We start from the raw sequence: 25,460 nt of genomic DNA on the forward strand, positions 1-25,460 counted from the left end.
TTTTAACATTCAGATCTCATGAGAACTCATTCACTCTCATGAGGAGAGCACCAAGGGGACTGTGCTAAAACTTTCATGAGAAATCCATCCCCTAGACCCAATCACCTTCCACCAGGCCCACCTCCAACATTGGGAATAATATTTCAACATGAGATATGGGGAACAAATATCCAAACTATATTATAAAACATGAACAAAATGGATTGAAATATATAGAATTTTCATATAGAATTGAAATCTATAGGAATGAATCAAATGTACATTCTTGAACTGAAAAACATATGAAATTAGGCTGACTTAACAGAAGCCTGGACAGAGCAAAAAATAGAATTAGTAAACTCAAAAAACACACCTATACAAACTCAACCAGCTGAAATATAAAGAGAAGAAACATAAAGAAAAGAACAGAATGTAAAACACACATGTGATAAGTAAAATAGGGTAACACTCATTTAAAAGAAGTCCGAGAAGAAGAGAATAAGGCAAAAGCAGTATTTGGGTCAAAGGAGGGGCTTCAAGATTGCTGACTGGTAGCATTTCATGCTCACCTCCTCCACTTAGAAGACCAAAATGGTATATAGTCAGACTTCAAATCCAGTATCCAAGAAAAAGCTCTGGAATTCAACAGAGAAGTGACAGGAAACACCAAAAGCAAGGAAGAAGGAAAGGAGGTAGCCTGCTTAGCCCAGATTAGCCGGGAGTAACTTCCCAACTCAAAGGGTGAGTGAGAGATTTCCAGCAGCCCACATCCCCACCGCAGAATAGTAAAATCCTGGCCACAGAATAGTCTCTTGACCCTCCCTATCCCTGAAACTAACATAGGGAGCTGCCAGGAGATGACTGTAGGATAGGATTGCTCCAGGGAGGGATTTCACACTGAGTACCACAACCTTTCTGTGACCCAAGCAGCTACAGCAAGGTGCCATTTTCAAACCTAGCATTTGGCAGACTGCACACTCTCCTGGGACAGCATACCGGGAATGAGGTGTTAGGGAAATTTAGGTTGTTGCTGCTGAGACTAGGGCATGATCTGGGAGTGCTTCTGCAGCCAGGGCTGAGAAGTGAGCAAGGGGTTGGCTGTAGCTGCTGGTGCCAGAAGTGAGTGCTTCCAGGACTGAGACTGTGATGCAATTTAGTGTGAGCTGCCGCTGAGACTTAGTCACAAGATGGATGTGGGTTTCTGCAGCCAGGGCTAGGGTGCAAGCTTAACAGGAGCTGCCAGCCCCAGGGTTGGAGGGGTCAGCCCCTCTGGGAATGGGGCATGAGAGAGATGCATTTTTCTCACCTTGAGGCCCAGGCTGTGGCCATCAAGGCCAACCACACCCTCTCTACCATTTGCATGGTAGTGACTGCTTCCTCACTCAAACACTCCAGGAAGGGCCTGAGGATCATCAGGCCCCCAACAACTACAACTGGTGCCTGCTGTAACTATTGGGGGGACCTGAACACAAGCCCACCCAGCCCACATTCACCCCACCTCTGAGACAGAGCACATAGCCTGGGGTCCTGGAGATTGCACAATCCAATCCACCAACTTGGTCATCTGAGCACTTCTCCCAGGAACTGGAGGATGGGCCTAAACTGGCCACTATCACTTCAGCTGTCACCTACCTGCAAATGCCACCTGCAGGCCTGGAGATGGGCCTGTGCAGCTCATTGCAGCCAACACCAACATCAATGCACACCACTCTGGATGCAGAGAATCATCCTACCACTGCTACTGTCATTGCTCATGCCCCATTGGATGCCTCGGTGCCCAAGAACCTATCCACCTGCCCAGTCAACCACTGTCACTACAAGCATCAGAGAAAGACACCTGGAAGCCAAAGAATCAGCCTGCCAGTAACCACCAACACAGGTGCCAGCATATGCCACCTTGGGGCACAAAGTTAATCATGCTCAGACCACCACTGCCACCACTAGGGCCTGAAGACTGGCACAACTGGCATCCCAGTACCCAGGACAACTTCCACTAATAACTGCACCCTAAAAAACTGAGAAAATCACAGACACCGCTAATGCCCTTTGCAGCCAAAGAAAACATTCAGAGACTACATTAATACATGCACTTAAGATCAAAGCCAAAGTGCCTTACTGTATTAGTCTGTTTTCACTTTGCTACAAATACCTGAGGGGGGGTAATTTATAAAGACAAGAGGTTTAATTGGCTTACAGTTCTACAGGTTGTACAGGAAATGTGCTGCCAGCATCTGCTCAGCTTCTGATGAAGCCTCAGAAAGATTTTAGTAATGGTAAAAGGTAAAACGTGAGCAGGCACATCACATGGCAAGAGCAGAAGCAAGAGAGAGGGGGGAAGTGCCACACTTTTTTAAACAATCAGATCTCTCGTGAACTCGGAGCAAGAACTCATTCATTGTAGCAAGGGTAGCACCAAGTCATTCCCACCTCCAACACTGGGAATTACATTTTAATATGAGATTTGGAGAGGACAAGCAACCAAACTATATCACCTACCTAACCAACATCATAGGATACATGTCAGGAAAACATCCTCCTCCTGTACACTAGTAAACTCAAATTTGCAAGAAGCAACTATTACACCTGTATTATTCTGGGTTCTCTAGAGGGACAGAATTACTAGGATATATGTATGTCAGAGCCAGTGTCCAGTAGTCCCTGAAATGTTTGATCATTTCCCTTTCCCCAGTGCGTATTTACCCTGGGAAAAGGCCAAAGGTCTCCTTGGGGAAGAATGGGAGAAAGATTCACTGCATAAATTATCGGTAATGTAGTGGGGTCCTCCCTCAAGGGGACCTGGTTTTGCCTTCATTCAAGGAGTTCTGGGTCTGTAAACTGGCTCAAGTCTGGAAATTGATTGAGGGGCCGTGATTCTCTCTTTTTATAATTCAAAGTACTCTTTTGTTCATTCGACCTAGAAGTTTTCTGCTTGTATAAATTAAGTAGGAATGCAGTAGGCTTCCTATCTATTTCACTTCTAGGAACTCTGATTAATTCACCAATGCCAGAGCTCTACACAAGTCAGAATATTCTGATTGCCACTTTGCCTCTGCTGTCCATTACAGTAGCTATGTCCACCTTGCCTTTGACGGTTGAGTGCCTCCACTTGGCCCCCGCCACCTATGGATCCAACTATTCTCATTGTATTTAAATTTTGTAGTTGAGTGACTGTGGTTCCCACCCTTAGATCTGACATACAGAGAAGAGTAATTACAGGGCTCTTCAAAGATGCAGGTGCTGCCCTCACAAATCTATTTCACAAGGCATTGGTCAAAGGTATATCTTCTGGACCCTCCCTGCTGGGATGAGCAGGTCTAAAGTGACTAATCCATTCCACCATCCTAATCTCCCTAAGCCTTTTGATTCCTCCCTCTACATTAAACCAAGGGAGATCAGGCATTTCCAGCTCACTTACAGTGGGCCATCATTTAATCCATATTTCAGTTAACCAAGCAAATAAACTATTAGAACCCTTTTTAACTCCCTGAATTGCAACATTAAAAGCAGAGTCCCACTTAGTGGACCAAAATCAATATATTCAGCCTGATCCAACTCTATGTTCCTTGTCCCTTTATCCCATACTCTTAATATTCATTCCCATGCCTGTTCTCCAGGTTGATGTTTATATAAATTAGAGAACTCAAACAGTTCTTTTGAGTGCATCACACCTCCTCATGGGTCACACTTTCTACCTCACCTCCTGGGGCCTGCCAGGACTTTAGTTATAGGTCTAGAAGCAAACAGAGGTGTTGGGGGTGGCTCCTAAAGGGACTCAACATTACCTTGCCTGGCAACTGCCTAAGGGGAGGTCATCACTGTTGCCTCAGGCAGCACAGGGTTTATCTCCTCAGACAGAGGTGGAAAGGCTGATAGCAGCATGGGTTGGGGAGGAGATGTTACCACTACTGGGGATGGGGAAGCTGTTTCTTCTGGCAAAAAAGTTCATCAGGGCTTATAAACTCAGTGTCCCCAGCTTCATCAGGGTCCTCCCACACATCTCCATTCCAAGTTTCAGGGTCCCATTCTTTTCCAATCAATGCCCTCACTTTAACAGTGGACACCTGGCAAGGCTGTGCATGCACCTTTCGCTGCAGGTCACCCACTTGCATGATAAGAGCTTGTGTCTGTTTTTCTATAATTTCAGCTCTTTCTCTACAAGACGTAAGACTCTCACTCAGGGCAATCTTAGCAGATTTGAGGCTCAGTATCTGCTTCTGAAGCTGGGAGACAGAATCCCTGAGTTCATCATTTTCTTTGATCACTTTGTCCACTGAACTTAGGAGCAACCAACCAGCTTCATTATGTTCCTTGGTTCTCCACATATGGTTACAGATATTATGTATGTAGCCATTGAACTTCTTGCCTCTTGTGAGCAGTGAATCAGTAGTGTCAAGTGCATTTATTTTACATAACTCTCTAAAGAATTAATGCCAAGAACTATCTGTGTTCTCTGTACTCTTAGAAATAGAGTCCTTCACATTTTTGAGTCTAATCATATTAAGCAGCCAACTCCTGAAACCCCAAAACCAATGAGAAAACTCTATCTTTAATATTCTGTTCTTTTAGAACCACTCCTGGTACCAAAATCTGTATTAGTCAGGGTTCTTTAGAGGGACAGAACTAATAGGATATATATATATATATATAAAACATATATATATATATATAACATATATATATCACATATATATATAACATATATATATAGTGTAAGTTAATATTTAATATATATATAGATGTATATAAAGGGGAGTTTATTAAATATTAACTTACACTATCACAAGGTCCCACAATAGGCTGGCTGCATGCTGAGGAGCAAGGAGAGCCAGTCCAAGCCCCAAAGCTTAAGAACTTGGAGTCTGATGTTCAAAGGCAGGAAGCATCCAGTATGGGAGAAAGATGTAGGCTGGAAGCCCAGGACAGTCTCTCCTTTTCACCTTTTTCTGCCTGCTTTGTATTTGCTGGCAGCTGATTAGATTGTGCCCACCAGATTAAGGGTTGATCTGCCTTCACCAGCCCACTGACTCAAACATTAATCTTTCTTGCCTACACCCTCACAGACACACCCAAGATCAATACTTTGTATCCTTCAATCTAATCAAGTTGACACTCAATATTATCCATCACACACCAGATGCATAAATATCAACATAAGGACAAAGAAATCATGAAAAAGCAAGTAAATATGACTCCTCCAAAGGAACAGAATAATTTACCACAAATAGATACTTTTCTTTTAAAAAAGAATTCTTTTTTTTTTTTACTGAGGATCATCTTGCTCTAATCAGAAATATATCTTAATTTTAAAAAATTAAAATCCCAAGTAAAGAATTCAAAATATTAATTTTACAGAAGTGCAGTGAGATGCAAGAGAATTCTAAAAAAACAATACAAAGAAATCAGGAAAACAATTCAGGATATAAATGACAAATTTACGAAAAAGATATATACTTTTAATAGAACCAAATAGAAAGTCTGGAACTGAGGAATTCATTAAAGGAAATGCAAAATACATTTGAAAGCTCCAAAAATAGAATAGATCAGGCAGAAGAAAGAATCCCAGAACTTAAAGACAGGTCTTTTGAAATAAACGAGTCAGACAAATATAAAGAAAAAAAAGTATAAACAATGTGAACAAAGCCCTCATGACATTTGGAACAACATAAAGCAACCACATATTTGAATAATCAATATCCTTGAGGGCAAAAGACAAAGAATTATAAAACCTATTTAACAAAATAATAGATGAAAACTTCCTAATGTTAGCAAGAGATTTACACAAATACAAGAAGTTCAGCTATTGCCAAGAATATACAATGCAAAAATGTCTTCTCCACAGTACATTATAATCAGACTGTCTAAAGTCAAAGATAGTGATCCCCAAAAACAACAAGAGAAAAGTGTGTCTACACATATATAAAAGGAATTCCATCAAACTAACAGCAGATTTCTCAACACAAACGTTATAAGTCAGAAGGAAATGGGATGATATATTCAAAGTGCTGAAAGAAAAAAAAAACCTGACAGTCAAGAATATTAGATCCAGCAAAATCATCCTTTATAAATGAGAAAAAAATATAGTATTTCCCAGACAAGCAAATGCTGAGGGAATTTGTTGCCACTAGACTGGCTCTACAAGAAATGATCAAGGGAGACCTAAATCTGGAAGTGAAAGAACAACATTTACCTACATTAAAATACAAAAATATATAAAACTCACTAGTTAATCAATACACAACTGAGGATGAGAAAAAACTCAACTGATACCATTATAGAAATTCACCAAGCCACAAAGACAAACTATAAGAGAAGAAGAAAGGAAGAATAATATATAAAACAATCAATTAACAATATGAAAAAACAAAGCCTCACATATCAATAATAACCTTGAACATGAACAGATTAAATTATTATATTAAAATATTTATAATAGCTGAAAGGATTTTAGAAATTATCCAACTCTATGGTGCTTACAAGAAACTCATGTTACCAGTAAAGACACATATGAAAAGTTAAAGCATTGAAAAAGGTATTCCATGTAATAGATAAAGGGGACATTACCACTAACCCCACAAAAATACAAAAAAAATCAGAGACTATTATGAACACCTATATGCACACTAACTACTACAAAACTTTAAATAAATGAATACATCCCTATAAACATACAACCTCCCAAGATTAAACCAGAAAGAAATTGAATCCCAGAACAGTCTAATAATGAGTTCCAAAATTAAATCAGTAATAAAAAGCCTACCAACCAGAAAAAGCCCAGGACCAGATGGATTCATAGCTTAGTTCTACCAGATGTATAAAGAGCTGTTAGCCTTTCTACTGAAACTATTCCAAAAAATTAAGGAGAAAGGAACTTCCTAACTCATTCTATGAGACCAGCATAATTCTAATATCAAAACCTGACACAGAGACACACACATAAAAGGTGAAAACTTGATGTACATAGATGCAAAACTCCTCAAGAAATTAGCAAACTGAATCCAGCAGCACATCCCAAGCTATTCCACCATGATCAAGTAGGCTTTATCCCTGGGATGAAAAGTTGGTTCAACAATAGCAAAGACATGGAATCAACTTAAATGCCCGTCAATGGTGACTGGATAAAGAAAATGTGTTACATATACACTGTGGAATACTATGCAGCTATAAAATAGAATGAGATCATGTTTTTTGCAGAAACATGGATGGAGATGGAAGCCATTATCCTTAGCAAACTTACAGAAACGGAAATCCAAATATGGCATATTCTTATTTGTAAGTGGCAGCTAAAGAGTAAGAATACATGGACACACAGAGAGGAACAACACACACTGGGGCCTATCAGAGGGTGGAGGGTGGGAGGAGGGAGAGGATCAGGAAAAATAACTGATGGGTACTAGGCTTAATACCTGAGTGGCAAAATAATCTGTACAACGAACCCTCACAACACAAGTTTACCTATATAACAAACCTGCACATGTACCTGTGAACTGAAGGAGGGAAGGAAGGAAGGAAGGAAGGAAGGAAGGAAGGAAGGAAGGAAGGAAGGAAGGAAGGAAAAGATCTCATATCCTTTGCAGCAACATGAATGGAGCTGGAGACCATTATCCTCAGCAAACTAATGCAGGAACAGGAAACAAAATAACACATGTTCTCACTTATTAAGTGGGAGCTAAACATTGAGCACACATAGACACATAGAAGGGAACAATAGACACTGGAGTCTACCTGAGGGTGGAGGATGAGAGGAGGGTGAGGACGAAAAACTACCTATCAGGTACCATGCTTATTACCTGGGTGATGGGATAATCTGTACACAAAACCCCCACAACACATAATTTACCTATATATTAAACTTGCATATATACCCCTGAAACTAAAATAAAATTTTAATAAATAAAAAAGATATTCCATGTAAATGGACACCAAAAGCAGTAAAAATAATGTAGACAATAAAAGTCATTATATAATGTTAATGGAATCAATCTGGCAAGAAGATATAACAGTTCTAAACACTGGATCACTCAGATTCATAAAGCAAATATTAGTAGATCTAAAGAGAGAAGTAGACTGCAATACGAAATAACATGGGTAACTTTAACACCCTACTCTCAGCATTAGACAGAATATCTAGACAGAAAATCAACAAAGAAACATTGGATTTTAACTGGACATTAGACCAAATGGGTATAACAGAAATTTACAGAACATTCCATCCAACAACTGAAGAATGTATACTCTTTTCATCAGCATATGAAGAATTCTCCAGGATAGACAATATGATAGGCTGAAAAGCAATTCTCAACAATTTTTAAAAAATCAAAATCATGTCAGCTATCTTCTTAGACTACAATGAAATAAAACTAGAAATCAGTACCAACAAGAGCTCTGGAAACTGTACAAACACAGAAGAATTAAACATGCTCCTGAATGACCACTGGGTCAGTAGAAAAATTAAGATGGAAATAACAAACTTTGTTGAGGTTGTGCATGGAGGCTCATGCCTGTAATCCCAGCACTTTGGGAAGCCAAGATGGGCAGATCACCCGAGGTTAGGAGTTCGAGGTCAGCCTGGCCAAAATGACGAAACCCTGTCTCTACCAAAAATATAAAAACTAGCTGGGTGTGGTTGTACACATCTGTAGTCCCGGCTACTAGGGAGGCAGAGGCAGGAGAATCGCTTGAACCCGGGAGGTGGAGGTTGCAGTGAGCCAAGATTGTGCCACTGAACTTCAGCCTAAGTGACTGAGTGAGACTCCATCTCAAAAAAAATAATGAAAAACTTTATTGAAACAAATAAAAATGGAAACACAACATATCAAAACCTGTGAGATACAGCAAGAGCAGTGGTAAGAGGGAATTTCATAGCAATAAATGCTTACATAATAAAAGTAGTAAGATTACCAATTAACAATCTAACAATGTACCTCAAGGAACAAGAAAACTAAGAACAAGCAAAATCCCAAATTAGCAGAAGAAAAGAAATGAGAGCAGAACTAAATAAAATGGAGATTAAATAATAGAAATGATTAATGAAACAGAAAGTTAATTATTTGAAAAAATAAAGAAAATTGATAAACTGCTAGCTAGACTAACCAATAAAGTAGAGGAGATTCACTCAAATAAACAAAATCAGAAATGAAAAAGGAAATATTACAACTTGATCTCACAGAAATACAAAAGATCATCAGAGACTATCATGAACAACTATACACTGACAAATTGAAAAACCTAGAGGAAATGGGTAAATTCCTGGACAGATATAACTTACCAAGATTGAATCAGGAAGAAATAGAACTCCTGAACAGACCAATAATGAGTAGCAAGATCAAATCAGTAATACAAATTTTCCCACCAAAAAAAAAAGCCCAGGGCTGGATGCAGTCAAAGCCAAATTCTACCAAATCTATAAAAAAGAACTAATATCAATCCTCCTGAAACTATTCCAATAATTTGAAGACAGGAAAATTCTTCATAACTCATTCTACAAGGCCATCATCACACTGATACCAAAACCAGACAAGGAAAAAACAAGATTAAAACAACCTACAGGGTGATATTCGTGATGACCATAGATGCAAAAATCCCTCAACAAAATACTAGTAAACCATATTCAACAACACCTCCAAAACATAATACACTACAATCAAGTGGGATTTATTCCAGGGATGCAAAGATGATTCAACATATGCAAATGAAGAAACATGATATATCACATCAACAGAATGAAGAAAAACCATATAATCATCTCAATAGATGCAGAAAAAGCATTTGATAAAATTCAAAATTATTTCATGATAAAAACCTCTTATCAAACTTTCTCTGCCATGTGAAGATACAATGAGAAGGCAATTGTCAGCGAGTCAGGAGAAGGGCACTCACCAAGAACCAAATCTGCCAGCACTTTGATTGTTGACTTCCCAGATTCCAGACTGTGAGAAAAGAAAGTCTGTTTTTTTTAACTGTTATTTTAAGTTCAGGGGTACATGTGCAGGATGTGCAGTTTTGTTACATAGGTAAACATTTGTCACAGGGGTTTGTTATACAGATTATTTCATCACCCAGGTATTAAGCCTAGTATCCATTAGGTATTTTTCCTGATCCTCTCCCTCCTCCCACCTCCACCCTCTGAAAGCTCCCAGTGTGTGTTGTTTCCTCTATGTGTCCATGTGTTCATCATTTAGCTACCACTTATAAGCAAGAACATGCTATATTTGGTTTTCTGTTTCTGAATAAGTTTACTAAGGATAATGGCCTCCAGCTCCATCCATGTTCCTGCAAAGAACATGATATCATTTTCTTTTTATGGCTTCATAGTACTTCATGATGTATATGTACTGCATTTTCCTTTTTTTAAGCCATTTAGTCTACGGTATTTTGTTACAGCAGCCAGAGATGGCTAAGACACACTCAGAATATTTTAGAGTTGAAAGAGAGGAACCAAGATGGCTGACTAGAAGAAGCTAGTGTGTGCCACTGTCACATAGAGGAGAAAGAGTGGTAAGTAAATACCAACTCTTTTACTGGAACATCCAGGTGGACACATTGGGATTCATCAAGGAAACAACTCAATCCATGAAGAATGGAGAAAAGAGAGACAGGACAACCACCCACTCAGGACTGGCACAGAGCCAGGAGAGGTCCCCCCACTGTGGAGAAATTATGAATGAGTGAGTAAGTGAGTGTCCCTGGGAACTCACACTTCTACCATGGAAATTTGCAACACTGAGCTCAGGAGACTCCCCCATGAGGTCCCCACTGGAGCCTCCTGAATGACACAGAGAGCTCTGCTTAGGCATGCATGGAGTCCCGGGAACCTTATATTCCTAGGAATCCTGGCATTAGCAACTGAAGCTCCAGCAACAGGAGAGGTCATGCTCCCTTACACACCTTCATGAAAGGGACCAAATCCAGGAGGCAGAGCAGCAATAAACAGCACACCTCACCTCCACTGCAACTCCCAGGACAAGGGCCTTTGGCCTGAGATCCCAGCATAGCCACACAAACCCCACCTATGTTCTTAGGCCAGTAGCAGCTCTGTACTTCCCTGGGATGGAGCTCCCAGAGGGAGAGGCAGGCCATCATTTTTGCTGCAGCCCTCACCACTGTTGCCTTCAGACTCTCCTCCTCACCTGCTCATCACCAGGCAGGGACCCCATGGCTTAGGCTCACAGTGTAGCTGCCCCACCTCAGGCTGACTGCACTGATTGATGGTGCCTCTGAATTTCTCTGGTGTGGATCCCTAAGAGACAAGTGAAACGCTCTCTGCTACCACCACTGCCAAGGTCCCTTCCCTGCTGCCTCTAAGCTTGGGAGGGAACATTAAGCCTGAGCTTGCCCCAGAGCTGCAGTGTGCAGTCCAGGAGTGCCAAGCCAAGATGTGAAGCCAGCACTTGAGCAGGCAAGGATTGCACACTTTCAGAAGATTGAAACAGATCATAGCTCCCCCGCCAATGCCCTGTGAAACCAAGAACAAGAATTCAGCTACAAAGAAAGATCCTGCACAAAGCCTTGGCCCTATGAAAACATCCAGAAAAGAAGTCTACTGACTGTATTCCAATTACACTGCAGTTTAATGTATATCAGTCCACACAGACAAGAAAGAACCAGTGCAAGAATATGGCAACTCAGAAAGCCATAGTGTCTTCTTTCCTCAAAACAACTGCACTAGTTCCCAAGCAAGCATTCTTAATCAGGCTGAAATGGCTAAAATGACAGAAATAAAACTCAGAATATGGCTAGCAACAAAGATAATCAAGATTCAGGAGAGAAAGTCAAAACCCAATTCAAGGGAGCTAATGATTACAAATAAAACAATACAGAACCTGATACATGAAATGGCCAATATAAGAAATATCTAAACTGATTTGAGAGAGCTGAAAAACACATTATAAGAATTTCATAATGCCATAACAAGTATTAATGGCAGAATAGACCAAACTGAGGAAAGAATCTCAGAGCTCAAAGACTGGTTCTCCAAATGAACTCAAATAAAAACAAAGATAAAATAATACAAAAGAATGAAAAAAAAAACTGCCAGAAATATGGGATTATGTAAAGTGACCAAATCTTTGACTCATTAGTATCCCTGAAAAAGATGGGGAGAAAGCAAGCATCTTGGAAAACATATTTCAGGATATCATCCATGAAAATTTCTCCAACCTTGCTAGAAAGGCCAATATTCAAATTCAGGAAATGTGAAGAACCCCTGCTACGTTATACACAAAGAGATCATCCCTGGGACACATACTCATCAAATTCTCCAAGATTGAAAAAAAAATGTTAAAGGTAACTAAAGAAAAGGGTCAGGTCAGCTGAAAAGGGAACCCCATCAGGCTAACAGCAGACTTTTCAGCAGAAACCCTACACATCAATATTCAGCATTCTTAAAGAAAAGAATTTTCAATCAAAAATTTTACATGCACCCAAACTAAGCTTCATAAGCAGAGGAGAATAAGATCCTTTTTAGACAAGCAAATGTTAAGGGATTTCATTACTACCAGACCTGCCATAAAAGAAGTCCTGAAGGAAATGCTAAACACAAAAGAGAAAGTCCATTACCAGCCACTAGAGAAACACACTTAAGAACATAGACCAGTGAAACTATAAAGCAACTACCCAAACAAATATGCTTAACAACCAGCTAACCTCATGATGACAGGAACAAATATGCACATATCAATACTAACTCTAAATGAAAATGACATAAATGACCCAATGAAAAGGCAAAGAGAGGCAAGTTGGATAAAAAAGCAAGATCCAACAGTATGCTGTCTTCAAGAGACCCAACTCACATGCAATGACACCCATAGTCTCAAAATAAAGGGATGAAGAAAAATCTACCAAGCAAATGGAAAACAGATAAAAATAGGTTTTGGTATTCTAATTTCAGATAAAACAGTCCTTAAACCAACAAATATCATAAAAGACAAAGAAGGGCATTACATATTTGTAAAGGGCTCAATTCAACAAGAAGACTTATCTATCCTAAATATGTACACAGCCAAAACGGGAGCACCTAGACTCATAAAGCAAGTTCTTAGAGAGCTACAAAGAGACGTAGGGAACCACACAATAATATTGAGGGACTTCATCACCCCACTGACAGTATTAGACCGATGAGGCTGAAAACTAACAAAGATATTCAGGACCTCAACTCAACACTTGATCAAATGGACCTAATAGACATCTACATAACACTCCACCCAAAAACTTACCAGGGTGTGTTTCCAGTAGCTTAAAAGGGAGATGAAAGACCTCTACAAAAAGGATCACAAAACACTGCTCAAAGAAATTGGAGATGGCACATGTAAATGGAAAAACATTCCATGCTCATGGATAGGAAGAATCTATATTGTTAAAATGGCTATACCACACAAAGCAATTTAAATATTCACTGCTATTCCTATCGAACTACCAAAGACATTCTTCACAGAGCCAGAAAAAACTATGCAAAATTCATATGGAACCAAAAAAGTACCCAAATGATCAAGGCAATCCTAAGAAAAGAGAACAGAGATGGGAACATCACATTATCAAACTTCAAACTATACTATGAAGCTACAGTAACCAAAACAACATGGTACTGGTACAAAAACAGACACATAAACCAATGAAACAGAATAGAAAGGCCAGAAATAATGCTGTACACCTACAGCCATCTGATCTTTGACAAAGCTAAGAAAAACAATCAAGGGGGAAAGACTCCTTGTTCAGTAGATGGTTCTGGGATAACTGGCTAGTCATATACAGAAGATTGAAACTGGATCAATTGAAACTTTTATTATGCCAAATACAAAAATCAACTCAAGATGGATTAAACACTTAAATGTAAAACCTAAAACTATAAAAATCCTGGAAGATAACCTTGGCAATACCATTCTGGACATAGGACTGGGAAAAGATTTCAATATGAACATGCCAAAAGCAATTGCAACCAGAAGAAAAATTGATGAATGGGACCTAATTAAACTAAATTGCTCGTGCACAGCAAAAGAAACTATTAACATACTAAATAGACAACCTACAGAATTTGAGAAAACTTTTGCAAACTATGCTTCTGATGAAGATCTAATATCCAGAATCTGTAAGGAACTGAAACAATTTTACAAGCAAAAAGCAAATAACCCCATTAATAAGTGGGCAAAGGAACTGAACAGATGCTTTTCAGAAGAAGACATATATTTAGCTAACATCATATGAGAAAATGCTGAACATCACTAATCACAGAAATGCAAATTAAAACCGCAATGAGATACCATCTCACACCAGTCAGAATGGCTATTACTAAAAAGACATAAAATAACAGATTCTGGCCAGGTTGTGGAGAATAGGAAACACTTATACATTGTTGGTGGGAATGTAAGTTACTTCAGCCATTGTGGAAAGTAGTTTGGCAATTTCTGAAAGAACTTAAAGCAGAATTACCATTTGACCCAGCAATCCCATTATTCGGTATATACCCAAAGGAATATATAAGTCGTTCTACCATAATAACACATGCACTTGTATGTTCATTGCAGCACTATTCACAATAGTAAAGAGAGAATCAACCTAAGTGCCCATAAACAGTACACTGAATAAAGAAAATGGGGGACATATAAACCACAGAATACTATGCAGCCATAAAAAAGAATAAGATCTTGTCCTTTGCAGCAGCATGGATGGAGCTGGAGACCACTATCATAAGTGAACTAATTCAAGAACAGGAAACCAAATACCAAATACTGCATGCTCTTATAGTGGGAGATAAACTTTGAGTACAAAGAAGGGAATAACAAATACCAGGGCCTACTAACAGGAAACAGAGCATGAAAGTTTGAAAACTGTTCATCTTAGCCATGTTGCAGAGAAAGAAATAGCTTTTTTGGGAAAGGGATTCAAGCATTCTGTGGAGAAAAGACTTACTGGAGATGTTTACATAATTAAAATGGAACCAAGTGCTGATAGCCAAGAGAAGGTGAAGGCCTTTCAGAGACCTTTGCAGTAGCCCCTCATATCATAGGCCCAGAGGCCCAAAAGGACTAAATAGTTTCAGAGGTGTCACTGCTCTGTGCCACCCCAGGAGGCTGCTTCCTACATCTCAGGTGCCCCAGCTCCAGCCCTACATCAAAGGTGCCCAAATATAGCTTGGGCCTCTGCTCCAGAAGGTGCAAAAGTAAGCCTTGGCAGTTTCCACACGATGTTAAGCCTGCAGGTGTTCAGAGTGCAAGAATGAAGGAAGTTTGATGTCCTCAGCCTAGATTTCAGAGGATGTATAACAGATCTTAGGTGCCCAGACAGAAGGCTGCCACAGGGGCAGAGGTCTCACAGAGAACTTTTACTAGGGCAGTGCAGAGGGAAATGTGGAGTTGGAGGCCCCATATAGAGTACCCACCTGGGCACTGCTTAGTGGAGCTGTGAGAATGGGGCCACTGTTCTCTAGACTCCAGAATGGTAGCTCCACTGGCAGCTTGCCTGAATGCCACAGGCATTCAACTCTAGTCCATAATGGCAGCCTCAGGGGCTGAACTCTGCAAACCCACAGGGGCAGAGCTGCCCTTGGGAGCCTACCCCATGCACCAGTGTGCCCTGCATGGGGGACATGGAGTCAAAAGAAATTATGGAATTTTAAGATTTAATGACGGCCCTGCTGGGCTTTTAACTTACACAGGGCCTGTAGCTCCTTTCTTTTGGCTGTTTTCTTTCTTTTGGTGCAGGAATATTCACACAATACTTATAGTCTCATTATATCTTGGAAGTAAATCACTTGTTTTGAAAGCTCATAGGTAAAAGCAAATGAGTCACAGATGAGACTTTGAACTTGGACATGGAAATTTTAATTTAATGCTGGAATGAGTTAAGACTTTTGAGAGACTATTGAGAGAGATTATTGTATTTTGAAATATGAGAACAACATAAGAATTGGAGGAAAGGGGAAGAATTTTATAATTTGGTTATTTGTCCTCACCCAAATCTCATGCTAAATTATAATCCCTAGTATTGGAGGTGGGGCCCAGCAGGAGGTGATTGGAATATGGGATTTGATCTCTCATGAACTGCTTGGACCAACCCCTTGGTGACAAGTGAGCTCTTGCTATGAGTTCACATGAGATCTGGTGTTTTGAAAGTGTGTGGCACCTCCCCTCCTCCACTGTCTCTCATCCCTGCCTTCATTATGTGAATTGCCTGCTCCTGTTTTGCTTTCCACCATAAGTAAAAGCTTCCTGAGGCTTCCTCAGAAGCAGATGCTGCTATGCTTCCTGTATAGCTTGTAGAACTATGAGTCATTTAAACTTCTTTTCTTGTATATATTTTTAAAAAGCATAATTATTTTGAAAATGTTTTTGAAAATTATCCTGTTGCTGCATGTATCAATAGTTCATTTTCTTTTATTACTAAGTGGTAGTCCATTGCATGGATATACCACAGTCTGTTTTTTCACCCCTCTGTTGATGAACATCAAAATGGTCATTTTTATTTTTGTTTGGTGCAGTAACTTTTCTCTTTTATGTATTATGTATTTTTATGTAGAATGTATTTTATGTATTACATAATTTTAAATTGACAGATAAAATTGTATGTATTTGTCGTGTACAACGTTTTACTGTATATATACATTGTGGAAAAACTAAATCTAGCTAATTAACCTATGCATTGCCTCACATAGTTATTTTGGTTGTGAGAATGCTTTATATTCACTGTGTTATTATTCTTCAAGAATACATTATTAATGTATTGTTGAATATATTATTTATATACATTAATATATATAATATATTATTAGATGTAACAACCATATTGTACAATAGATTTCTTGAACTTATTTTCCTTGTCTAACTGATATTTTTTATCTTTTGACAAACATCTTCCCAGTGCCCACCTTCAGCCACCAAAACCCCAAGAACTGCTATTCTACTCTCTACTTCTATGACATCAGTTCTTTTGGAGTCCACATATGCACTACTTGTCTTTCTGTTCCTGGATTATTTCACTTAATATTCACTTGACAACCTCCAGGTTCATCCATACTGCCACAAGTGACACTACTTATTTTTTGTAAGGCTGTACCATTGTGTGTGTGTGTGTGTATACACACTATATTTTCTTTATTCACCTATTAATTGTCACTTAGGTTGATTCCTTATCTATTGTAAATAACATTGCAATAAACACGGGAGTGCAGATATCTCTTTGGCATACTGATGTATTGTTATTTCTTATACCCCATAGTGGAACTGCTGGATCATATGATAGTTCTATTTTTAATTATTTTTGAAATTTAAAAAGTTGTTTATAATTGACACATAATAATTGTACATGTTTATGGTGGTATATGTAATGTTTCAATATATTATATGAATGCATGTGTAATGATCAAACCAGGGTAGCTGGCACATCCATCACCTCAAACCTTTATCACTTCTTTGTTGCGATAACTTGCAAGATCTTTATTTTTAATTTTTTGATAAATTTCTTTCTCTTTTCCGTAATGATTGTTCTAACTTACGTTTCTATCAGCAGTGTGCAAGGGTTCCTTTTTCTCCACATCTTTGACAACAATTATCTTTGGTCTTTTTGTTAATAGAATTTGAGCAGATGTGAGCTATTTCATTGTGGTTTTAATGTGTATTTCCCTGATGATTGGTGTTGTTGAGCATTTAAAAAATATACTTATTAGTCACTGTATGTTTTCTTTTGATAAATGTCTATTCAGGTATTTTGCCCATTTTTTCAACCAAGTTATTTTCTTCTTATCAAGTTGTTTGAGCTCCTTATATATTTTGGATATTAACTTCTTATCAAATGTACTGTTTGCAAATATTTTCTGCCATTCTGTAGGTTCTCTTCATTCTGTTGATTGTTTTCTTTGCTATACATAACCTTTTTCATTTGATATAACCCCATTTGTCTGTGTTTGCTTTTGTTCCCTGTGCCTTTAGGGTCATATTAAAAAGTCATTGCTCAGAGTAATGTCAAGGAGCTTTTCCTCTATGTTTTCTTCTTATAGTTTTATAGTTTTAGGTTTCAAATGTATGCCTTTAGTCCATTTTAATTGATTTTTATATATGGTGTGAAATAAGAGTCTAATTTTATTCTTCTGCATGTGAATATCTAATTTTGCCAATATCACTTATTGAAGAGACTGTTCTTTCTCCATTGTGTGTTCTTGGTAACTTTGTTGAGGGTTAGTTGGCTGTAAATATGTGTATTTATTTCTAGGCTCTCTGTTCTTCTCCATTGGTCTATGTGTCTGTTTTTATACCAGTACCATGCTGCTTTGGTTACCATAGTTATGTAATATATTTTGAAGTCAGGTAGTGTGACACCTCCGGCTTTGCTCTTTCTGCTTAACGTTGCTTTGGCTATATGATGTATTTTCTGGTTCTGCATAAATTTTAGGATTATTTTTTCTATTTTTGTGAATAACGTCATCTGTATGTTGATAAAAATTGCATTGACTCTTGTATTAGTCTATTCTTACACTGCTGGAAAGATACAACCTGAGACTGGATAATTCATAAATAAAAGATATTTAACTGGCTTACATTTCTGCATGGATGGGAGGCCTCAGAAAACTTACAATGATGGCAGAAGGGGAAGCAGGCACCTTCTTCACAAAGTGGCAGGAAAGACAAGAGCAAATCTGGAAGTGTCCCTTAAAAAGCCATCAGATCTCAAGAGACCTCACTCACTATATGAAAATAGCATGGGGAAAACTGCCTCCATGATACAGATCCCTCCTGTGATGACACATTGGGATTGTAAGGATTACAATTCAAGATGAGATTTAGGTGGGGACACAGCCAGACCATATCAACTCTTTAGATCACTTTGGGTAGTATGGACATTTTAATAAAAATAATTTTTCAAATCCATGAACGTGAGTTATCTTTCCTTTTGTTTGTGTCTATTTCAATTTCTTTTATTATGTTCAATAGGTTTCAGTGTGAAGATTTTTTAGCTCCTTGGCTAAATTTATCCTAAGTATTTATTATTTTTTGTAGCTATTTAAAATAAAACTATATTCTTGATTTCTTTTTCAGATCATTTGCTGTTAGTGCATAGAAACTCCACTGATTTGTAGGCTTATTATTTTTATCTTGAAACTACTGAATTCACTTACCAGTTCTAACAATTTTTTTCATTTTCTTTTGTTTTTGAGACAGGGTCTTGCTGGGATACAGGTGTGTGCCACCACTCTTTTTTACAGGTGTGTGCCACCACTCCATTTTTCCTGCCTAAGCCTCTGAGTCTTGATGGGAGAGGATGCCATGAAGGTCTCTGACATGCCCTAGAGACATTTTCCCCATTGTCTGGGTGATTAACATTCTGCTCCTTGTTACTTATGTAAATTTCTGCAGTGGGTTTGTATTTATCCTCAGAAAATGGGTCTTTCTTTTCTAGTGCACCATCAGCTTGCAAATTTTTTGAATTTTTATGCTCTGCTTCCTCTTGAACACTTTGCTACTTAGAAATTTCTTCCACCTGATACCCTAAATCATCTCTCTCAAGTTCAAAGTTCAAAGTTCAACAGATCTTTAGGGCAGGGGCAATATGCTGCCAGTCTCTTTCCTAAAGCATAGCAAGAATCACCTTTATTCCAGTTCCCAACAAGTTTCTCATCTCTCCATGTGAGACTACCTCACCCTAGACTTTATTGTTCATATCATTATCAGCATTTTGGTCAAAGCCATTCAATCAACAAGTCTCCAGGAAGTTCCAAACTGTCCCACATCTTCCTGTCTTCTGAGCCCTCTAAGTCTCTGGGATGTTTCAAACTCTCCCACATTTTTCTGTATTCTTCTGAGCCCTCCAAACTATTCCAACCTCTGCCTGTTACCTACTTCCAAAGTCACTTCCACATTTTCGAGTATCTTTACAGCAGCACCCTACTACTCCCGGTACCAATTTACTGTATTAGTTTATTCTCATGCTGCTATGAAGAAATACCTGAGGCTTGGTAATTTATAAAGAAAATGAAAGATTCTCCCCCAGGGCCTGAAAGTTCGGGGGAATGAATAACTCCTCCCTCCTTAGGCCCAGTCCCAAGGTGCAAGGCCACTTGCACCAGCAGTGTGCATCAGCAAGATAGCAGAAGCAGGAAGAGAGCTGGCCGGAAGACACTTACCCACTGGAGATCGAGAGAGAGAGGCCGTCTGGGTAACATGTAGCAGTTACATCAGACTGAGACACTTCCTGTTTACAGGAGGCTATAAAACCCATGCCCCGTCCTCACTTGGGGCTGATGCGATTTTAGGCCTCAGCCCATCTGCACCCAGGCGCTCATTAAAACAGTGTGTTGTTCCACCCACCTTGTGTTGTTTGTTGGTGCATTCTCGGGGTTCAAACCAATACAAGAGCCTTGCATCAGGTGCTGAAACCTGAGACGGGCTCTGGTCCATGTGCCCTGTGGACCTACCCCTCCACCCCAGAGAGCAGGCCACAGCAGCTGGACAAAGGAAGCTCCTCAGCCTGCAGTCACCTCTCTGTGCATGCACATTGGTCACTGATCTCACCTACTGGTAAGTTTCCTGGGAGCCTGGTTAACAGAGATAAATCCACATGGCCTCTCTTGGTTTCTCTGGTCCAGAAATCCAACGTTGGTCCAAGAAGGCTCCGGCATGTGCGAAGCACTCGCTGATCATCTGGTCTTAGGGGGATGCCTCTAAGCCATTTGATCCTGTTCTAGGAACGAAAAAGGCAGCAGTGAGGATTGCTCCTTTTATCGTCTCCCTGCGGCCATCCAGGAAGGTCTCCTTTTCCTTGTTCTCCCGAGTGTACCCTTTGTTATGGGAAATTCCCTGTCTTCCACTCCAAAGGACAGCCCTCTAGGCTGCCTCATAAAAAACCTGCAAACCTTAGGCCTCAGGTAAGATATCCACCCTAAGTGACCTGTCTTTTATATTGCAATTCAGTTTGGCCACAGTACAAATCGGATAATGGGTCCAAATGGCCCCCAAATGGAACATTCAACTTTACAATTTTAATTGACTTAAGCAACTATTGCTGACGACTGGAAAAACGGGGAGAATTCCTTATGTCCAGGCCTTTTTCACACTCAAATTACAATCTGACCTCTGCAATTCTTGCTCACCTATTCAAATCCTCCTTCTCCATCATCGCCACTCTGAACGCCTTTCTCCTCCTGACCCTACCTCTTTTTCCTGGTTTGATCCAGCAGACTGCTGTCCACCCCTCCCAGCCCCTACCTCTCCCTCTCAACCATCTTCTTTAATCCCCCAAGCCTTCTCTTTTTCTTCTCAGCTGCCATCTTCCCAGCAGTCATCTTCTGAGCCACCACCTTCCCAGCTGCCACCTTCCCATCCAGCACTGCCTCCAAGAGTATCCACTTCTTTTCCTACACTGTCCTCTCCTCAGGACAATTCTAGCACTGCCTGTACCCATTCTTCTCCCTCATTGCCCTCTCCTGAGGCCCATAAACCCATCCCACCACCTTAAACCCCTATCTATTCTCCACTGCTTATTAACTCAACCCCCCTTCCCCCTTCAAACCCTCAACAGGAACCATTTCCAGGTTCTTCCTTCTCTCCCGTCCATACTCACTCAGGTGCCATCTTAGACCCATGCCCCAAGCTCACTTCAGCACCTGTGCTAGAGTGCCCCCTTTGGGAAGTAGCAGGAACTGAAGGTATTGTTAGAGTTCGTGTTCCCGTCTCCCTCACTGATCTCTCTCAAATTAACAAAAGACTCGGTTCATATCCAGAAGATCCTACCTCTTATATTAGAGAGTTTCAGTACTTCACCCAGTCTTATGAACTAACTTGGCATGACCTCTACATTATCCTCTCTTCCACCCTCACCCCAGAAGACTGGGGCTGTATCTGGACCTTAGCTCAGGCACATGCTGATACAATTCCTCACCAGGCTCCTACCCAGCCTACTGGCACAGAACAGTCCCCAGTCAGGACCCCCACTGGGGTTATCAAGATGGGGCCCCTGGACACTGCTATCGAGACCACATGATTGTGTATCTCCTTGCAGGACTCAAAAAGGGTGCCCATAAAGCGGTAAACTATGAAAATTTTCAGAAATCACCCAAGGTCCTGATGAAAACCCAGCCCTTTTTCTCTCTCACTTAACTGAAGCTATGAGAAAATATACCAACCTAGACCCAGCCAGCCTAGAAGGAACCACTATCTTAAATGTTTGATTCATCTCCCAATCCACCCTTGATATCCGGTGCAAGCTTCAGAAGCTTGATGACAGCCCTCAAACCACACAATGAGACCTTCTTAATTTAGCATTCAAAGTCATGATGAGGAAGATAAAAGGCAAAAACACGCAGAATTTCAAATGCTTGCCTCTGCCATCAGGGGCCCTGCAGGCCCACGGGGTCACAGCTCCACACAGAAGCCTCCTAGTAATCCACCTCTACCTGGCACCTGTTTCAAGTGCAGCAATGAAGGCCAATGGTCTAGAAAATGCCCTAACCCAGGTAAGCCCATCAGGCCATGCCCCATCTGCAGAGGGCCCCTGGAAGTCGTACTGTGAGTGGCTTCTGCAAGGACCACCCCCACCTCTTCCTGAACTGGCCAAAACCTCCTACTTGGATCTCATTGGCCTTGCCACTGAAGACTGATGTTGCCCTGGAATGGATGCCCTGGCAACCACCATCTCTTCATCCAAGCCAAGGGTAACCCTGATGGTGGCAGGTAGGTCAGTATATCTTTTAATTGATACCAGGGCAACCTACTCTGCTTTACCTAATTTTTCAGGACCCACCCAGTCCTCCAAAGTCTCTGTTGTGGGTATTGATGGACAAGTCTCCAAACCCTGAGTCACCCCTCCACTCTTCTGCTCCCTTCACACCTTTTCCCTCACTCACTCTTTCTTAATCCTGCCCTCATGCCCAACTCCACTCCTAGGCAGAGACATCCTTTCAAAATTCCACACTACTCTCCACTTCCACATTCCCCATGGTACCCAACATATCCACCCAGACCCCTCCGGTGCTTCTAGCTTTCTTCTACTCCTCCAACCTCCCACCCTAAAATATGCAACCTTTGCTTATCCCCCATCCGTAGTTAACCCTGCTGTTTGGGATACTTCCACACCCTCAGTTGCAAAACACCACACCCCTATCCACATTACCCTTAAAAACCCCACCCAGTTCCTTTCACAGAAGCAGTATCCAATCACCCAAGCAGCTCTTGCAGGCCTAAAGCCTATCATTTTCACCTCCTTCCAGTCACCTATTCTGCCCAACAAACTCCCCTTTTAACACACCAATTCTACCTGTTAAAAAGCCAGATGGAACTTATGACTTAGTCTGGGACCTCAGGCTCATTAACCAAGCTGTGCTCCCAGTATGTCCAGTAGTTCTTAACCCATACATTTTACTTTCCACAATTCCCTCCAGTACCACCCATTTTTCCATCCTAGACCTAAAGGATACTTTTTTTTACAATTCCTTTGCACCCCAATTCTCAAGACTTCTTTGCCTTTATGTGGGAAGACTCCTACACCCACCTTTCACATCAGCTCACCTGGTGCATACTACCTCAAGGTTTTAGAGACAGCCCCCACCTTTTTGGACAGGACCTTGCCCACGACCTCTGTACCTTATCCCTAAAACTGTCCACTTTCCTTCAATATGTTGACGATCTGCTCCTGTGTAGCCTCTCTCAAAGATTGCAACATCCATTTTATCTCTCTTTTAAACTTCCTGGCAGAGCAGGCTTATCGGGTCTCTCCTAAAAAAGCACAAATATGCACTCCCTCAGTCACCTACCTAGGCCTAGCCTTTACCCTGCAAACCCAAGGGCTCAAAACTGACTGCATATCCCTCCTCCAGTCCCTCCCACCTCCGCAAACTAAGGAAGAAATTCTCTTTTCAAGGATTACTGGGATATTTTAGGCTTTGGGTTCCCTCCTTTGCTCTACTTGCCAAACCGTTATACCAAGCTGTTAAAGGCCCTCTCCATGAACCTTTAAACCCTGCACAGCCTATTATCCAACCTTTCTGTCTACTCCAAAAGCCTCTCGTCTCAACCCCCATCCTCACTCCCCCAGACCTCACCAAACCTTTCTCCTTCTATACTGACAAATGATGTGGAGTTGCACTAGGTGTTCTAACCCAGTATAAGGGACCTGCCCTCCGGGTTATCACCTACTCCCCCAGACCTCACCAAACCTTTCTCCTTCTATACCGATGAACAACGTGGAGTTGCACTAGGTGTTGTAACCCAGTCTAAGGGACCTACCCTCCAGGTTATCACCTACCTCTCCAAACAGCTTAAAACCACAGTTCTCAGATGGCCTGCTTGCCTCCAAACACTGGTGGCAGATGCTGTCCTCACCCTTGAAAGCCTAAAACTATCTCTTCATGCCAACCTAACAGTTTATTCAACCCATAACATCAAAGACATGCTAGCTCACCGCAGTGTACTAAGTCTCATCTCTGCCCCATGGCTCCTCCAACTGTATGCTTTATTCATAGAAACTCCCCAAATCACTGTGCTAACCAGCTCCTGTTTAAATTGGCCATGCTCTTACCTGCAGCTACTGCCTCCCAAGACCCTGCACACTTCTGTGTAGACACTGTTCAAACCTTTCCTATACCTTTTCCAAACCTAACAGGCCAACACCTTCCAGATGCCTCCTTTATTTGGTTTGTAGATGGCAGCTCCTTCCTATATCAAGGATGCCAACATGCTGGCTATACTATAGTGCTACGCCCCACACACGATTGAAGCCAGTCTGCTCCCCCTAGGAACCACCTCCCAAAAAACTGAACTCATCACCCTCACTCAAGCACTCAGTCTAGCAGGCGAACAACAAATTAACATATATTCAGATTCTCATTATGTGTTCCACATAGTGCACTCACACTTGTCCATCTGGAAAGAATGGGGTTTCCTAACTGCAAAAAATACTCCTGTCATAAATGGCTCATCAGCAAACTCCTTCAAGCTGCCAGACTCCTGCAGAAAGTTGCCATCACTCATTGCAGGGGCCACCAAACCCCAGACAATCCTATATTGGCTAGAAATGCTCTAGCAGATAAGGTAGCCAAACAAGTAGCCCTACAACCTGTGTAATTCCAGTTCTGTCCCTGTTCTTGTTCTCTCCTCTTTACTCCTCAGAAGAAAAGGAGGACTTCCAAGCCCAAAATCTTCAAAAGCAAGGACCACAGTATGTCAAGGAAGGGTGTTTCATTCTTCCTCACTCTCAAATAATCCCTATCCTCCAAACCCTCCACAACTCTTTCCATGTTGGTTACAAACCTCTCTTGCAACTTCTCCGCCCTATTCTCACTTGTCCTCTCCTTTCCAGCCGAGTTTGAGAAATTACTCAGTCCTGCTCTATCTGCCATTCAGTGTCACCCCAGGATTCCCTCTGGCTGCTGCCTTTTCATATCCACCAAGCCCAGGGCCTGGTGGGTAATTATATGTATGATAAGAGTTTCTGTTATGACATTTGCGCCTTCTGAAGTTGTTGGGAATGCTTCTACCCACGTGGAGAAAGTACAAACAAAGACTAGA

The sequence above is a fragment of the Gorilla gorilla genome, chromosome 10 (genome assembly GCF_029281585.2).
Source record: "Gorilla gorilla gorilla isolate KB3781 chromosome 10, NHGRI_mGorGor1-v2.1_pri, whole genome shotgun sequence".
Classification (NCBI taxonomy): Eukaryota; Metazoa; Chordata; class Mammalia; order Primates; family Hominidae; genus Gorilla; species Gorilla gorilla.